The 15,039-nt window shown below is 38.9% G+C and overlaps 2 pseudogenes; both read left to right on the forward strand.

Annotated features, from left to right (window-relative positions):
* The first annotated feature begins 1,142 nt into the window (after window positions 1–1,142).
* Window positions 1,143–10,297, forward strand: LOC112830036 (eukaryotic translation initiation factor 4E type 2 pseudogene; annotated as a pseudogene).
* Window positions 10,298–11,144: 847 nt separating this feature from the next.
* LOC112830037 (taste receptor type 2 member 50-like) lies at window positions 11,145–12,171 on the forward strand (annotated as a pseudogene).
* The last annotated feature ends 2,868 nt before the right edge of the window (window positions 12,172–15,039 follow it).

Below are 15,039 nucleotides of genomic sequence, written 5' to 3' on the forward strand. Positions count from 1 at the left end.
ATTTAGAGGTATTTTCTTCCATTAGTTTAACCCATCTTCTAAGATGGGAGAAAAAATCCTGTAACAATTGGTTAACTTGGAGAATTTATAGTCTTGCCAAAGGATGAGGTCATGAGGCTGCCACTGGCACCTACAATACCACAAATCACTGCAGATTTGACAAGGCGAAGTTGACACTGATGCCCACTGCAGAGAGAGTCAACAGGGTATGCCTCAGACTGTGTAGACAATGGATACTGGTTTCACCAATATGGTAGCACTACCTTGCACACTAGATTCTGTATAGTCCCTGTTTCTTTGCCTACTAGCTTCTATTTGATAAAGCCTCAGCCATAATCTCACATATAATCTCAAGGAGGCCTGGGAAAGTGACTGTCTCAATGATTTATTTTTCCCCCTTCAAATGAGTGTGATACACAGCCTTGAGTTGGCTTCCAATGATTCAGCCTTCTGGTGTTTGTGCCCTTATATAATCAGTAACCTTGAGTATGAGGTAGACTTAGTAACTCCCTCCTAATGAACAAAATATAGCAGATGTGTAGGGCATAATGTTAAGTTATACTTGTCTTAGGTGCTTGTTAAGGGCTGACTTGTGTCCCCCCAAAATTCACATGTACTTCAGAATGTGACTGTATTTGAAGATAGGGCTTTGAAAAAGGTAATTAAGTTAAAATGGTTTCATTAGGGTGGGCCCTAATCCGATATGCTGAGTGTCCTCATAAGAAGAGATTAGAACACAGAAAACACAGGCAAAGGATCAACCATATAAGGACACATTGAGGAGGTGGCCATCCATCTACCAGTCAAGGAGAGAGGCTTCTGACAAAAGTGAGCTTGCTGACACTTTGATCTTGGACTTCCAGTCTCCAGAATTGTGAGAAAATAAATTTGTTTTTTTAAGCCACCACATCTGTGGTATTTTGTTATAGCAGCCCTAGCAAACTAATATAGTTGCTCTCTGTTTCCTCAGACTCAGGGAAGCCAGATGCCATATTGTGAGCTACCCCATGGAGAGGACTATAAGACAAGAAGCCTGTTCTAGCTAGAACAGGATAGAAGTCAATAGCTAGTGAATTCCTGAAAACTGCCAATAGCCAAGTGCGTGGGCTTGGAAGTGCATCAGCCCCCAGTTGAGTCTCGAGATGATGGATAATTTGGAGATGATGGATAATTTGTCTTCAGCCTGGTGAGAATCCTTGAGCCACTGGCATCTAGCGAAGCTGTGCCCAGATTCCTGGCACACAGGAATTGTGAGGTAATACGTAAGTGTTGTTTTAAGCTGCCAAGGTTTACAGGAGATTAATTTGTTATGCAGTGCAGTAGTACAATACTAATACAATGGAGATAGATCCCACAATGTGTGTTGTATCAGTCAGGGTTGAACTAGAGAAGCAGAACCACTAGGATTTATTACCTGGAATTGTCTTGCAGGACCCTGGGGGCTGGCTGAGCACTCTTTGCCAGGCTGTCTAATGTTTGAACCCAAAGTCAAGTGGTTGGCAGTTAGGAAGGGAAGATCACAAGCTCTCTTTCTGCTGCTTGGAGTCTCTTAACCTTTGGGATGGCCTAGTCTATCTGATTAAGTCAGGCCCCTTCTGGATAGCCTCCTCTCTGATTAACTCAAAATCAACTGATTTGAGACCTTAATTACATCTGAAAAATCCTTTCCTAGGACCTAGGGCCTTGGCTAACATCTGAATGGGCAACAGGAAAAAGGTGTGTGTGTGCTGTAGATGGCTGTTGGCCTCCCCCTGCCCGATAGCTCTCCTGAATGGGTCTCCCTTGTAGGACACCATCAGCACATTCTAGAAAATGCCTAGTTGGCACATCAAAAAGCCATGCCAGGAGCTTTCATAATTTCAAGGGAGGCTGGGGAAGTATTTCAATTTAGTTCTCTAAAATTAGAGATCGAATGTTCATAGCAGCAATGTCCGCAATAGCCAAACTGTGGAAAGAGCCGAGATGCCCTTCAACAGATGAATGGATAAAGAAGATGTGGTCCATCTATACAGTGGAATATTACTCAGCCATCAGAAAGGATGAATACCCAACTTTTACATCAACATGGATGGAACTGGAGGAGATTATGCTCAGGGAAATAAGTCAAGCAGAGAAAGTCCATTATCATATGGTTTCACTTATTTGTGGATCATAAGGAACAGCATGGAGGACATTAGGAGAAGGAAGGGAAAAATGAAGAGGGGGAATCAGAGGGGGAGATGAACCATGAGAGACGATGGACTCTGAGAGACAAACAGGGTTTTAGAGGGGTGGGGGTGGGGGGCTGGGTTAGCCCAGTGATGGGTATTAAGGAGGGCACGTACTGCATGGAGCACTGGGTGTCATACGAAAACAATGGATCGTGGATCACCACATCAAAAACTAATGACGTATTGTATGGTGACTAACATAACATAAAATTAAATAAAATTAAAAAATAAAATAAAATTAGAGATCGATAGAATAAGGCATGATTCCAGGAGTAGGATCCAGCTTTTGGGTGACTGAAGAGAATGACAACTGTTCGATGTAGTCTGCTTCTTCGGCTCCCCAACATTCACCACTTACCCCCCATTTAAAATTGACAAAAAAAAAAAAAATCCCTGCTCCCATCTAACAAAAGAAGCTATCCCTTACTATATTAGATGCCTAGTTTTCATTACAGATCACCTGAGACTTAGTAGCTTTAAACAGCAATAATCACTATCCCCTCTTGGTTACTAAGAGTCAGGAATTCAGGAGTGACTCAGCTGCATGGTTCTGGCACTGAGTCTCTTATGAGGCTGCTGGAGTCATCGTGATGGCCTCTTCCAGGTGCTTGCACTAGGAACACTCGAGCAGCTGGGCCCTGGAAGAGCTCAGGCATCTCAACTCTGCTTCTCTTTGGTTTTTCCACATGGGTCCTCCAGCACTGTGACTCAAGGCTTCAAAGGCAGATGTCCCAAGATGACTGGCTTTTTAAACCTCATCTGGCAGATTCACCAGTGTCAGTTCTAGGACATGCTATTTACTGAAGCAAACCACTGAGGCCCATATTGAAGGGTACGGGAATTACACACCATCTATGTATGTAAGCTGTGTCAAAGCATTTGGTCATATTTCCAACCACCAAACTTGGAGCTCCAAAAATGGGCTCTTGTTTCATCTGATCCAAATCCCTGATCTCTGGACAATGCCAGTTCTTCCCTTATTTCCATCATGATTCTTCTCCATAATTTATAATTTATAGACTAAACTGTAAAACTAGTGATCACTAATCTATCTTTATTTTTTTAAATTTAAATTCAAGTTAGTTAACATATAGTGTATTATTAATTTCCAGGTAGAATTTAGTGATTCATCAGTTGTATATAACCCCCAACGCTCATCACATCATGTGCCCTCCTTAATGCCCATCACCCAGTGACCCCATCCTCCCACTTACCTCCCCTCCAGCAACCCTCAGTTTGTTCTCTATAGCTCAGAGTCTCTTATGGTTTGTCTTCTTCTCTGTTTTTAACCTATTTTATTTTTCCTTCCTTTCCCCTAGGTTCATCTGTTTTGTTTCTTAAATTCCACATATGAGTGAGATCATATGATAATTATCTTTCTCTGACTGACTTATTTCACTTAGCATAATACTCTCTAGTTCCATCCACACTGTTGCAAATGGCAAAATTTCATTCCTTTTGATGGCTGCATTATATTCCATTGTGTGTGTGTGTGTGTGTGTGTGTGTGTGTGTGTGTGTGTGTGTATACCACACCTTCTTTTTCCATTCATCTGTCAATGGACATCTTAGCTCTTTCCACAGTTTGACTATTGTGGACATTGCTGCTATAAACACTGGGACGCATGTACCCCTTTGAATCACTATTTTTGTATCCTTTGGATAAATACCTAGTAGTGCAACTAATCTTTCTTTACATGAAATAATGGGAAAAAAGAAAGAGGTAAATCTGAAAAGTAGTAAAATGCATTCACAAGATGTTTTACCTAGAGTAATGACCAAACAGCTTCAGTAAGCAATACTTCCACAGATATTTTCTATGCACTGCATAAAATATAAATTTGTTAAATGAATATGTATATTTAAAAATATATATGTATAAGAATACATATATATCAACTATGTTGGGTGACCACATTTCAGTATTCCATCTTACCTAGAAACAATCCAAAGATTTTTGATTATCACCCAATTTAATATTAGTCTAAAGTCCTAAATATAACTAAGAATCTTGGAACATTTTTAAGCCGATATATTACAGAAAACGATTACTGTTGATACACAAAACATTTCATAATTTCTATTCAGTTTATTAGAACATGTACTTTTACATTTTTTGTGTATTTTAACATGTGAACATAATATTAGCTTATCTTATCAGTAAACCAGTACAAGAATTTTAGGAATTTAGAATGACAACCCCAAATCTTATAAAAAGTAAAACATGGGGCGCCTGGGTGGCTCAGTTGTTAAGCGTCTGCCTTCGGCTCAGGTCATGATCCCAGGGTCCTGGGATCAAGCCCCGCACTGGGCTCCCTGCTCAGCGGGAAGCCTGTTTCTCCCTCTCCCACTCTCCCTGCTTGTGTTCCCTCTCTCGCTGTGTCTCTCTCTGTCAAATAAATAAATAAAAAATCTTAAAAAAAAAAAACAAGTAAAACATATCCCACACTGAAAAAATCAGAGAAAAACATATGCCAATCTGATCTGTTATAGCAATCATTTGGATTATATAAGCCTGGTTTCTTATAGAAAAACACTCCTGAACTAGTAGTTTTTGTAGAAAAGATTTTGTTTCTTTTTTTTTTTTTTTTTAAATGGATGAGCATATTTAAAGTAGTAGAAGGTCCATTTCTTCATTCTCCGGGAATTCTCAAATGTTACATTTTAATAAGTGTTTCTTAAACTCTGTAAAGCACTTAGAACAAAATTCCTTGCATAAGAGTATCCAGAGGTGGGCAAAAATTTCATACTCACAATAACAGGCAAAGGCTTTTGTCAGTTGCAAACAGAAACACAGAGGGCTTGCTTCTTTGTATAATATCAGCCCAGGGACAGAATAAATATAGAACACAAAAATTCACTTGTACAGTTGTAAAATTCACTAATACAGACATTCTCCTTTCCAGAAGAAGCAAGATATATTCTTGCACAAATTGACAAACAGATAAACAACAACAACAAAAAAACTAGCAAACCAAATTGTGGAGCATTTCTCATCTGATAGAATAGATATCTTCTCTATCAAATAGACCAAAACACTAAATTCTGAATCACTGTCATTGTATTCATTTGCTCTTTCTGTGCAACAGATTACCAGAAATTTAGTGCGTTAAATAAAACAAACAAACAAACAAGCAAACACACATTTATTTTTATTTATTTATTTTTTGGTTGATCTGTATTGGGTAGTTTGATCTTTGTCTTTTTCTTTTTTTATTTAAAATCAATTAATTAACATAGTGTATTATTAGTTTCAGAGGTAGAGTTTAGTGAGTCATCAGTTGCATATAACACCCAGTGCTCATTACATCACTTGCCCTCTTTGATGTCCATCACCCAGTTACCCCATCCTTCCACCCACCTCCCCTCCAGCAGCCTCAGTTTGTTTCTTATAGTTAAGAGTCTCTTACGGTTTGTCTCCCTCTCTGATTTTGTCTTATTTTATTTTCCCCTCCCTTCCCCTATGTTCATTTGTTTTGTTTCTTAAATTCCACATAAGAGTGAGATCATATGATAATTGTCTTTCTCTGATTGACTTATTTCACTTAGCATAATACCCTCTAGTTCCATCAATGTCATTGCAAATGGTAAGATTTCACTTTTTTGTGGGCTGAATAATATTCCATTGTGTATATATACCACATCTTCTTTATCCATTCATCTGTTGATGGACATCTGGGCTCTTTCCATAGTTTGGCTATTGTGGACATTGCTGCTATAAACATTGGGGTGCATGCAAACACACATTTATTATCTCATAGCTTTTTTGGGTCAGGAGTCTGGGCAAAGCTTATCTGTGTTCTCAGCTTCAGGATCTCACCAAGTTAAAAACCAACATTTTGACGAACTGTATTCTCATCTGCAGGCTTGGCTGAAGAATCCAGTCCCAAGTTCACACGGGTTGTTGGCAGAATTCATTTTCTTGTGGTCCTTTCCGTGTGTACTTCATCACATGGCTGCTTACTTACTTAAGGCCAGCAAGAGTCTCTCACTCAGTGGAGGCCCAGCCACTCTTTTGAAGCTTTACCTGATAACATCAAGCCCGTGAAGGATAATCTCCCTTTTAATTAACTCAGAATTAGGGATTTGGGATCCTAAGTATCTGCAACATTCCTTCATGCTGGCCATATTCTGCAGGCTAGAAATAAGTCACAAGTCCTGCCCATGTTTAAGGGGAGGGAATTAGGGTGTGAACATCATAGGGAACAAAAGTTTTCAATTTCGACACAGTCCAATTTATTAGCTTATTAATTTTATGAATTGTGCTTTTGATGTTGTATCTAAGAAGTCTGACTAACTCAAGTTTACAAAATTTTCTTTTATGTTTTTTTCTAAAGTTTATAGTTGTTCCTCTTACATTTAGGTTCTACAATCAATTTTGGGTTAATTTTGTGTATGGTATGAAATAAGGGTCTAAATTTATCTCTATGAATGTGGATATTTAATTGTCCCAGCTTCGTTTGTGGATACAAAAGAAAGATCATGTCTCCCCTTGATTGCCTTGATACCTTTCTTGAATTCATTTGTAGCAGCACTCCAGCTGGTCTTAAGGGTTCACTTGCTTCAAGTTAACACCCTCCTTACTTACTGACTTAAGGCCCTTGATCTGTGAAAGAACTAATTTATTTTTCTTGAGATTTGTAGGCCACTGGCCTTGAGGAGTAAAGGACCGGAACTTTCCGAGGCCACCGCAGCCAGCAAGTCTATATGAAGCCACCTTGGCTTTCTGATTAACGTAGCAACTTTTTAGCAAAATGTTTTTCCTCTTTTAGGTCACAAATTATTTTACTGAACTTCTTTTGTGTATCAGGAGACCTTGCCCTCCTTTGCTGAAAGAACAGAGTCCTCCTAAACATCACGGAATAAGAACCGGACCCCCGGCATGACCCCCTTGCACTGAGATCACGTGTGTAGCTGGCATCATGGGGTCTGCACATAATCAAGAAATGTTGCAGGCCACTGCACTCCTTTTGCTGAGTAACTACCCTAAACCCCTTTAAAAACCCTGGGCCAGGCAGAAATCTCTGAGTTGGCTTTGAACAAGAGTCGGCCTTCTCCCCAGGTTGCTAGTCTCCTGAACAAAGCTCATGTTCCTTTCCAATCAAAAACTCCTCTCTTGAGGGGCACCTGAGTGGCTCAGTCAGTTAAGTGTCTGACTCCCGATTTCAGCTCAAGTCATGAGCTCAAGGTCCTGAGATCGAGCTCTGTGTCGGGCTCCATGCTCAGCAGGGAGTCTGCTTGAGATTCTTTCCCTCTCCCTCTGCCCTTCCCTGCTGTATGCACATGCTCTCTCTCAAATAAATAAATAAAAACCTTAAAAAATAAAACAAACAAAATCTCATCTCTTGAGTAATGGCCTTTCGAGCGACAGGCAGCCCAACCGGGCTCAGTAACAAATTGACCATGAATGTAAATATTAAACTGGACTCTCAATTGTGTTTCATTAATATATATATATCTAGCTGCATGAGAATACTGCACTATCTTTTTTTCTTTAAATTTTTTATTGTTATGTTAATCACCATACATTACATCATTAGTTTTTGATGTAGTATTCCATGATTCATTGTTTGCATATAACACCCAGTGCTCCACGCAGAACGTGCCCTCTTTAATACCCATCACCAGGCTAACCCATCCTCCCACCTCCTCCCCTCTAGAACCCTCAGTTTGTTTTTCAGAGTCCATTGTCTGTCATGGTTCGTCTCCCCCTCTGATTTCTCCCCCTTCATTCTTCCACTCCTGCTATCTTCTTCTTTTTTTGTTTTTTTTTTCTTAACATATATTACATTATTTGTTTCAGAGATACAGATCTGTGATTCAACAGTTTTGCACAATTCACAGCGCTCACCATAGCACATACCCTCCCCAATGTCTATCATCCAGCCACCCCATCCCTCCCACCCCACCTCCACTCCAGCAAGCCTCAGTTTGTTTCCTGAGATTAAGAATTTCTCATATCAGTGAGGTCATATGATACATGTCTTTCTCTGATTGACTTATTTCACTCAGCATAACACCCTCCAGTTCCATCCACGTCGTTGCAAATGGCAAGATCTCATTCCTTTTGATGGCTGCATAATATTCCATATTATATATATATCAAATCCCTGCCGGGATTTGAGAGGAATTGCACTGAATATATAGATCATCTCTTTACCTGAGAAGACTCTGTATTCCAGTTTTTAGTTCAGGTGGTCTTCCCTTCTTGCACAGCTTTATGATGAATTTCAAATACAATTTTGGCAATTTGCTCTCTTTATCCTGCTTGTTATTGGAGGGGGAATCTTTCTTTTTTCAATTTGCTACATTCTATTCCTAAATGGAAGTTATGGTTGGTTAACTTTAGTGTATCAAACAACACAGGATCAAATGACTAAGGAACAACATTCCTGCCCTTTCTGTACCAGACAGGCAAGGTGGAATATAGTATACAAACTCCTCACAAAGACCACTGGGAAAGGATATCATTACTATCTGCACTGTGCTGATGATCATAATGAGGCAGAGAGTAGTTTCAGAACAGCGTCCAAGATCAGAGATGTATGAAGCAGACAATCTGGGTTTCTCATCCTGGCAGTCCGGCTCAAGATCCTCTGCTAAAAACAACTACTACAGGGGCGCCTGAGTGGTTCAGTTGATTAAGCATCTGCCTTCGGCTCAGGTCATCATCCCAGGGTCCTGGGATTGAGTTCCGCATCAGGCTCCTTGCTCAGCAGGGAGCTTGCTTCTCCCTCTCCCACTCCCCCTGCTGCTCTCCCTGCTTGTGCTCTCTCTCTCTCTCTATCAAATAAATAAATAAAATCTTTAAAAAAATAAAAAATAAAAAAATAAAACAATTACTACAAAAACTGAATCTGAATGAAATTCAAGGGTAAAAGTTGATTTTAACATCTATTAATCTTAAAAAAGAAGTTATCAAAAATGAATTAAACAGAGAAAACAAAATTGAATATTCATATATGGAAAATACTGGAATTGGCAATGGAAAACACATGTTCTTTTGAAATGGCCAAAACTGTTTACAAAATTCTTGAATATTTTAATTAAATATTAATATTTGAATATAAAATAGACTCAAAAAAGAACTTTATCAAAGCCCTAAGCATGAGAGATATATCTGGTAGCTATTAATAATGGGTTGAGAGTGGCGACGGTGGCGGTGAGAGGCTGAACAACAAGTTCGACGCATTGAAAGACGATGACAGTGGGGGCCATGATCAGAATGAAGAAAACAGCACACAGAAAGATGGTGAGAAGGAAAAAACAGAACGAGACAAAAGTCAGGGCAGCAGTAAGAGGAAGGCTGTTGTTCCTGGACTAGCAGAGCATCCCCTGCAGTACAACTATACTTTCTGGTACTCCAGAAGGATGCCCGGCCGTCCCACCAGCTCACAGAGCTATGAACAGAATATCAAACAGATTGGCACCTTTGCCTCTGCGGAGCAGTTCTGGAGGTTTTATAGCCGCATGGTACGTCCTGGGGACCTGACAGGTCATGGTGACTTCCATCTCTTCAAAGAAGGAATTAAACCCATGTGGGAGGATGATGCAAATAAAAATGGTGGCAAGTGGATTATTTGGCTGCTGAAGGGCTTGGCATCCCGTTGCTGGGAGAATCTTATCCTGGCCATGTTGGGGGAACAGTTCATGGTTGGGGAGGAGATCTGTGGGGCTGTGGTCTCTCTCCGGTTTCAGGAGGACATTATTTCAATATGGAATAAGACTGCCAGTGACCAAGCAACCACAGCCCGAATCTGGGATACGCTTCGGCGAGTGCTTAACCTACCTCCCAACACCATTATGGAGTACAAAACCCACACCGACAGCATCAAAATGCCAGGCAGCCTGGGCCCCCAAAGGCTCCTTTTTCAAAACCTCTGGAAGCCGTGGTTGCATGTGCCATGACCCTCTCCCTCTCTGGATGGCACCATCATTGAAGCTGGCATCATTGGAGTCTCTTGTTCTGTTGGCATGCTACCTGGAACATCCTTCTGTCCTGGACAAGAGGAATTGGAAGAGCATTTTATGTTTTAAGAACAGGCTGACACGCAGCAGCTATAACAACAGCTGAGATCACTTAATAAATGGTGCTAAACTAAAAATAAATAAATAAATAATGGGTTGAAAAGTCTGCATGGGAGAAAGGGAGGATTTAAACTGGATGATCTCCTGACACTGGTTTTACATTTTGGAAATTATAGGACAGTAATTCCATCCACGAGATGCATATGTATTTGGGTGAGTTTGTGTGTGTGTGTGTGTGTGTGTGTGTGTGTGTTTATGAGCTTGTAAATAAATAAAACTTTTTAAAGTATTAGTTATCAGCAACCAGCTTTTAGAGAGAATTGTCTTTTCTGGATGCTTTTGATAGGAAAAGCTTGAATTCTTCCTATGTAAATCTGGCATTAAAAAAGTAATAATAAATCCATAGCGCTGTAGATCCTAGCTATAACCCAGCTCCATGAAACAGTTTGAACATTCACTGTTTGTTCTATGTATTGGGTTTTTAAATTTTACTACCTCAAGACTAAAGTTGGTGAACACAAATTATGGAAAGGTTAAACAAGGAACAAATTGCAAAACAATATGTCCTTATTTGCATGTTAGCAAATGTGATCCCAGCTTTCACTTTGACATCAGTTATGGAATAATCCAGCCCATGGCAAGGACACACAGTGTGTGAGTCGGAGTCAACTTAGCTATTTGGGAATAACAATGTTTTTCATCAAGACAGCATTGAGCTCATCTATTAGCATACCCTGGTGCTTTCCTGCTTGACATTAGTCACAGAACTTAAAAGAAACAAGAACTTTACTTTCACACTCAGAGATCAGCTGCCTATAGTACGTAAGGTCCAAATATTCAAGGAATCACAACCAGTGACATTAAACTTGGCTTTTTGGTTTGTTTTTCCTCCTAGACATGGTAACTTTACTACCGGGCATTTTTTTCCATCCTAGTAATAACAGAATTTGTTCTAGGAAATTTTGCCAGTGGCTTCATAGCAGTGGTGAACTGCATTGTCTGGGTCAAGAGACAAAAGACGTCCTCAGCTGATCAAATTCTCACTGCTCTGGCGGTCTCCAGAATCAGTTTGTTCTGGGTAATGTTAATAAACTGGTTTGCAGCTGTGTTGAATCCAGCTTTATTTAGTTTAGAAGTAAGACTTATTGTTCATAGTGCATGGATGGTAAACAATCATTTTAGTATCTGGCTTGGTACTAGCCTCAGCGTATTTTATTTGTTCAAAATAGCCAATTTCTCTAACCTTATTTTTCTTCGCCTGAAGTGGAAAGTTAAAAGTATAGTTCTTGTGATACTGTTGGGGTCTTTGTTCTTTTGGTTTTTCATGTCACAGTGGTAAGCATATATGAGAAAATGCATATGAAGGAAACATCGCTAGGCAGACCAAATTGGGGAACATTGTAAGCCTTTTGAATATGACTGTATTCACGCTAGCAAATTTTGTGCCCTTGGCTATATCCCTGACATCTTTCCTGCTGTTAATCTTTTCCTTGTGGAAACATCTCAAGAAGATGCAATCCAGTGGTAGAAGATCCCAAGATCCCAGCACCAAGGTCCACATAAGAGCCATGCAGACTGTGATCTCCTTTCTCTTGTTATTAGCAGGTTACTTCCTGACTCTAATTGTCACAGTCTGGAGCTCTAATGGGCTGCCGAACAAGTTGATCCTCCTGCTTTGCAAGGCTATTGGAATCATGTTCAAGCCACTCATTTATCCTGATTTGGGAAAACAAGAAGCTGAGAGAGGCCTTTCTGTCATTTCTGTGGCAGCTGAGGTGCTCGCTGAAAGAAAGGATATAAGAGGAGCATCATGTGTTTTCTAGGAGAAAACAAGTTGATGGAGTCTATAACATTTTATACTTCTTTCCTCTTTTTCTAATGAGTATAACATTGAGTACTTTCTAAAGTGCTTTCTAGAAAAGTCTTTTACCTAAGCGTATCACAAAAAGTATGAGTGTGTATTTATGAAAAATATGAGAAAGATTATAAGATTAGCATATCATTAACCCATCTTTTGCAGGTAAGCAATCTAATTATACAAAATATTGTAAGAAATTTCTCCAAGATTATGAAGCAATGTGTATTTCATATACATATTCTATGTATCATCTTCTAATTGAAGAATTTCTGATCTATATTTATGCATTTTCCAGAACCGACAACTTGATCTCAGGAAACCATTGCTATTTCCCATTGTAATCAGCACCACACATATGTACCACAGTATTTAGATTTTATTGTTTGAGTCTTCAATCTTTTGTGTGGTAATGATATTCAGTTGTAAATCACACATTGAGGATGAATGTTTGGGGTAGATATTATTCCGTCATGAATTTTTCTTGGTTAACGGAAAGCCATCAGAGCTATTATTAGGAAAAGAAAGATGCACACAATAAAATTCAAGAGTGATAAATATATTTAGAATACATTTTATGTATGTGTACAATAAACAATGCTAAAGAATATGAGATTTAATACAAGTAGGTAAACTCTTGGATAAAAAATCAAGTTCTACGATAGGATTGAGGAAGAAAAAAAATGAGCATGACTTGCTTTCAATGTTTCTATGTTCCCATATGCTGCTAGGAGAGTCATTTCTTACAATTTTTGAATGAAGAAGACCTTTTTGGTAGTTGAAATCTGAAGTCAAATTGTTCAGTTCTCATCTTTGAATCTCTGAATTGCCAATCATTTTTTCCCTCTTGCTACCTAAAAAGTTTCTTTTAAGCTTCAGATAACAAGACTCAGATCTTCCTTGTCTTAAAAATATGTTCATTATGGGCACCTGGGTGGCTCAGTTTGTTAAGCGACTGCCTTCAGCTCAGGTCGTGATCCTGGAGTCCTAGGATCGAGTCCTGCTTCGGGCTCCCTGCTCAGTGGGGAGACTGCTTCTCTCTCTGACCCTCCCCCTGCTTGTGCTCTCTCTCTCATTCTTTCTTTCTCAAATAAATAATAAAATCTTTAAAAAAATATGTTCATTATAAGAATAGTAAAAATTTATGGTACTGGAATGCCTGGGTGGCTCAGTCAGTTATGCGTATGCCTTTGGCTCAAGTCATGATCCCAGGGTCCTGGGATCAAGTCCTGCATTGGGCTCCTTGCTCTGTGGGAAGCCTGCTTTTCCCTCTGCCTGCCTCTCCCCCTGCCTGTGCTCTCTCTTTCTCTCTGACAAATAAGTAAATAAAATCTTAAAAAAAAATGATAGTACATAATGGCCTTTCTGCATATATTAAAATAGTATCTGTTATGTTTATATAATAATTATAGGGAATGTCTTCATCATCTGTTTTATTACAGTCTTGTGGAAAATAATGAAATAGTGTGTTGATGTATTATTAATAACAAATTCTATTTTAAGAAAGAAATGTATTACCTGGTTCAGCAACTGAATTTACATACCAAATTGATTTTTACATTAGGAAATTTTAACATCATTGAAACCTTAAGATAAATTATTCCTACATCTAATTTATTCATTTGTTTTTAATCATCTGTCTGCCCCAGCAGAATATACACAATGTCATGTGGAGATCATGTCTATGTTGTTTCCTGCTGACTCCTCAAACCATAAAGCCAGCCCTGGGAATAGTTAGTCCAAATGATGTGCTAATGACTGAAGACATGGATGAATAGAGTGTATTGTGGTTGGAAAAGCAATGAAAACAAAACCCGTCACAAAATCGGAAGGTTGAGTGGATTCTTGGTTCTGTTTCTTCACTATTCAAATGCATCTACACGAAACAGCATATTCTCAATTCCAATTTCAACATTAGACTGGGTGGACAAAAAGTTGCCACAAATAGGCTACAAAACATAAAATGACTCATACATGATATAGACTTAAATTGATCTTTTCATGTTTGAAGAGCCTTCTCAATACAGTTACCCTGGGAATTAGGCTGAGCAAACGTATTCCGGGGTCATCCCCATTCCTGACAGCCAGGAAGAAAAAGGTGTATGGAGGAGTGTTCATGGGGAGATTTTTGTTGGGTTGGACCTTTAAATGATGCACATAATTTTCACTCATATGACATTGTTAAGATTTCAGCCACATCGCCACAACCACCTGTGAGGGAGGCTGGGAAGTAAGTCTCTCTGTGGCCCAGACGAAGAGCAGAAATGCAATCAAGGACATGGATGTCGGAGAGCACTTAGTACCATTACAATTGAAATAGCCAATACATTATTGTAAAACAGTTTCTGCCTTTAGAGGCATGATGTAGCTTGTTCGTGTCACTTTGACAATTTATATAAGCCCTATAACCATCATGAATATCAGCTCTTTTTCTCTATTTCTTCATAAATTCTAAAGAACTCAAGTTCAAACTAAATGTCCCTAGCCACATAAAACAATAGTTGATTCTGCACTGTAACATCTGTAGCTTCCTCATGTATATTCCCAGCATATGTTGCTTATAAGTTCTGATTTAGCTCTTACAATATCATGCAACCAATTATTTATACTTATTTGTTCTAGAACATGAGAGTGTTCTTTGAACTATAAATAATTTAATTTCATTAAATTATTCCTATAAATCATTGAATCAATAAAAATACTTGATAGAATGAGTGACAATAATAATTATATAAAACTTTTTTCTAGCAATTTCCTTCAAAATCTAAAATATTTGCATTCAAACGTATGGCTCAGAGAAGATGAAAGTAGAACTTAGGGGAAAATAATGTCTCATATTTGCATGTTTTCATACCTGACTTCATCCTTTTAATCATTAGCACAAATGGACATTTTCAGCTGGTTCAAGGATCAGTGGAGATTGATTAACATTTCCTCTGGAAATTAG

Source organism: Callorhinus ursinus, unplaced genomic scaffold (genome assembly GCF_003265705.2).
Source record: "Callorhinus ursinus isolate GAN/ISIS: 27379988/994484 unplaced genomic scaffold, GSC_fseal_2.0 scaffold27, whole genome shotgun sequence".
Taxonomy (NCBI): Eukaryota; Metazoa; Chordata; class Mammalia; order Carnivora; family Otariidae; genus Callorhinus; species Callorhinus ursinus.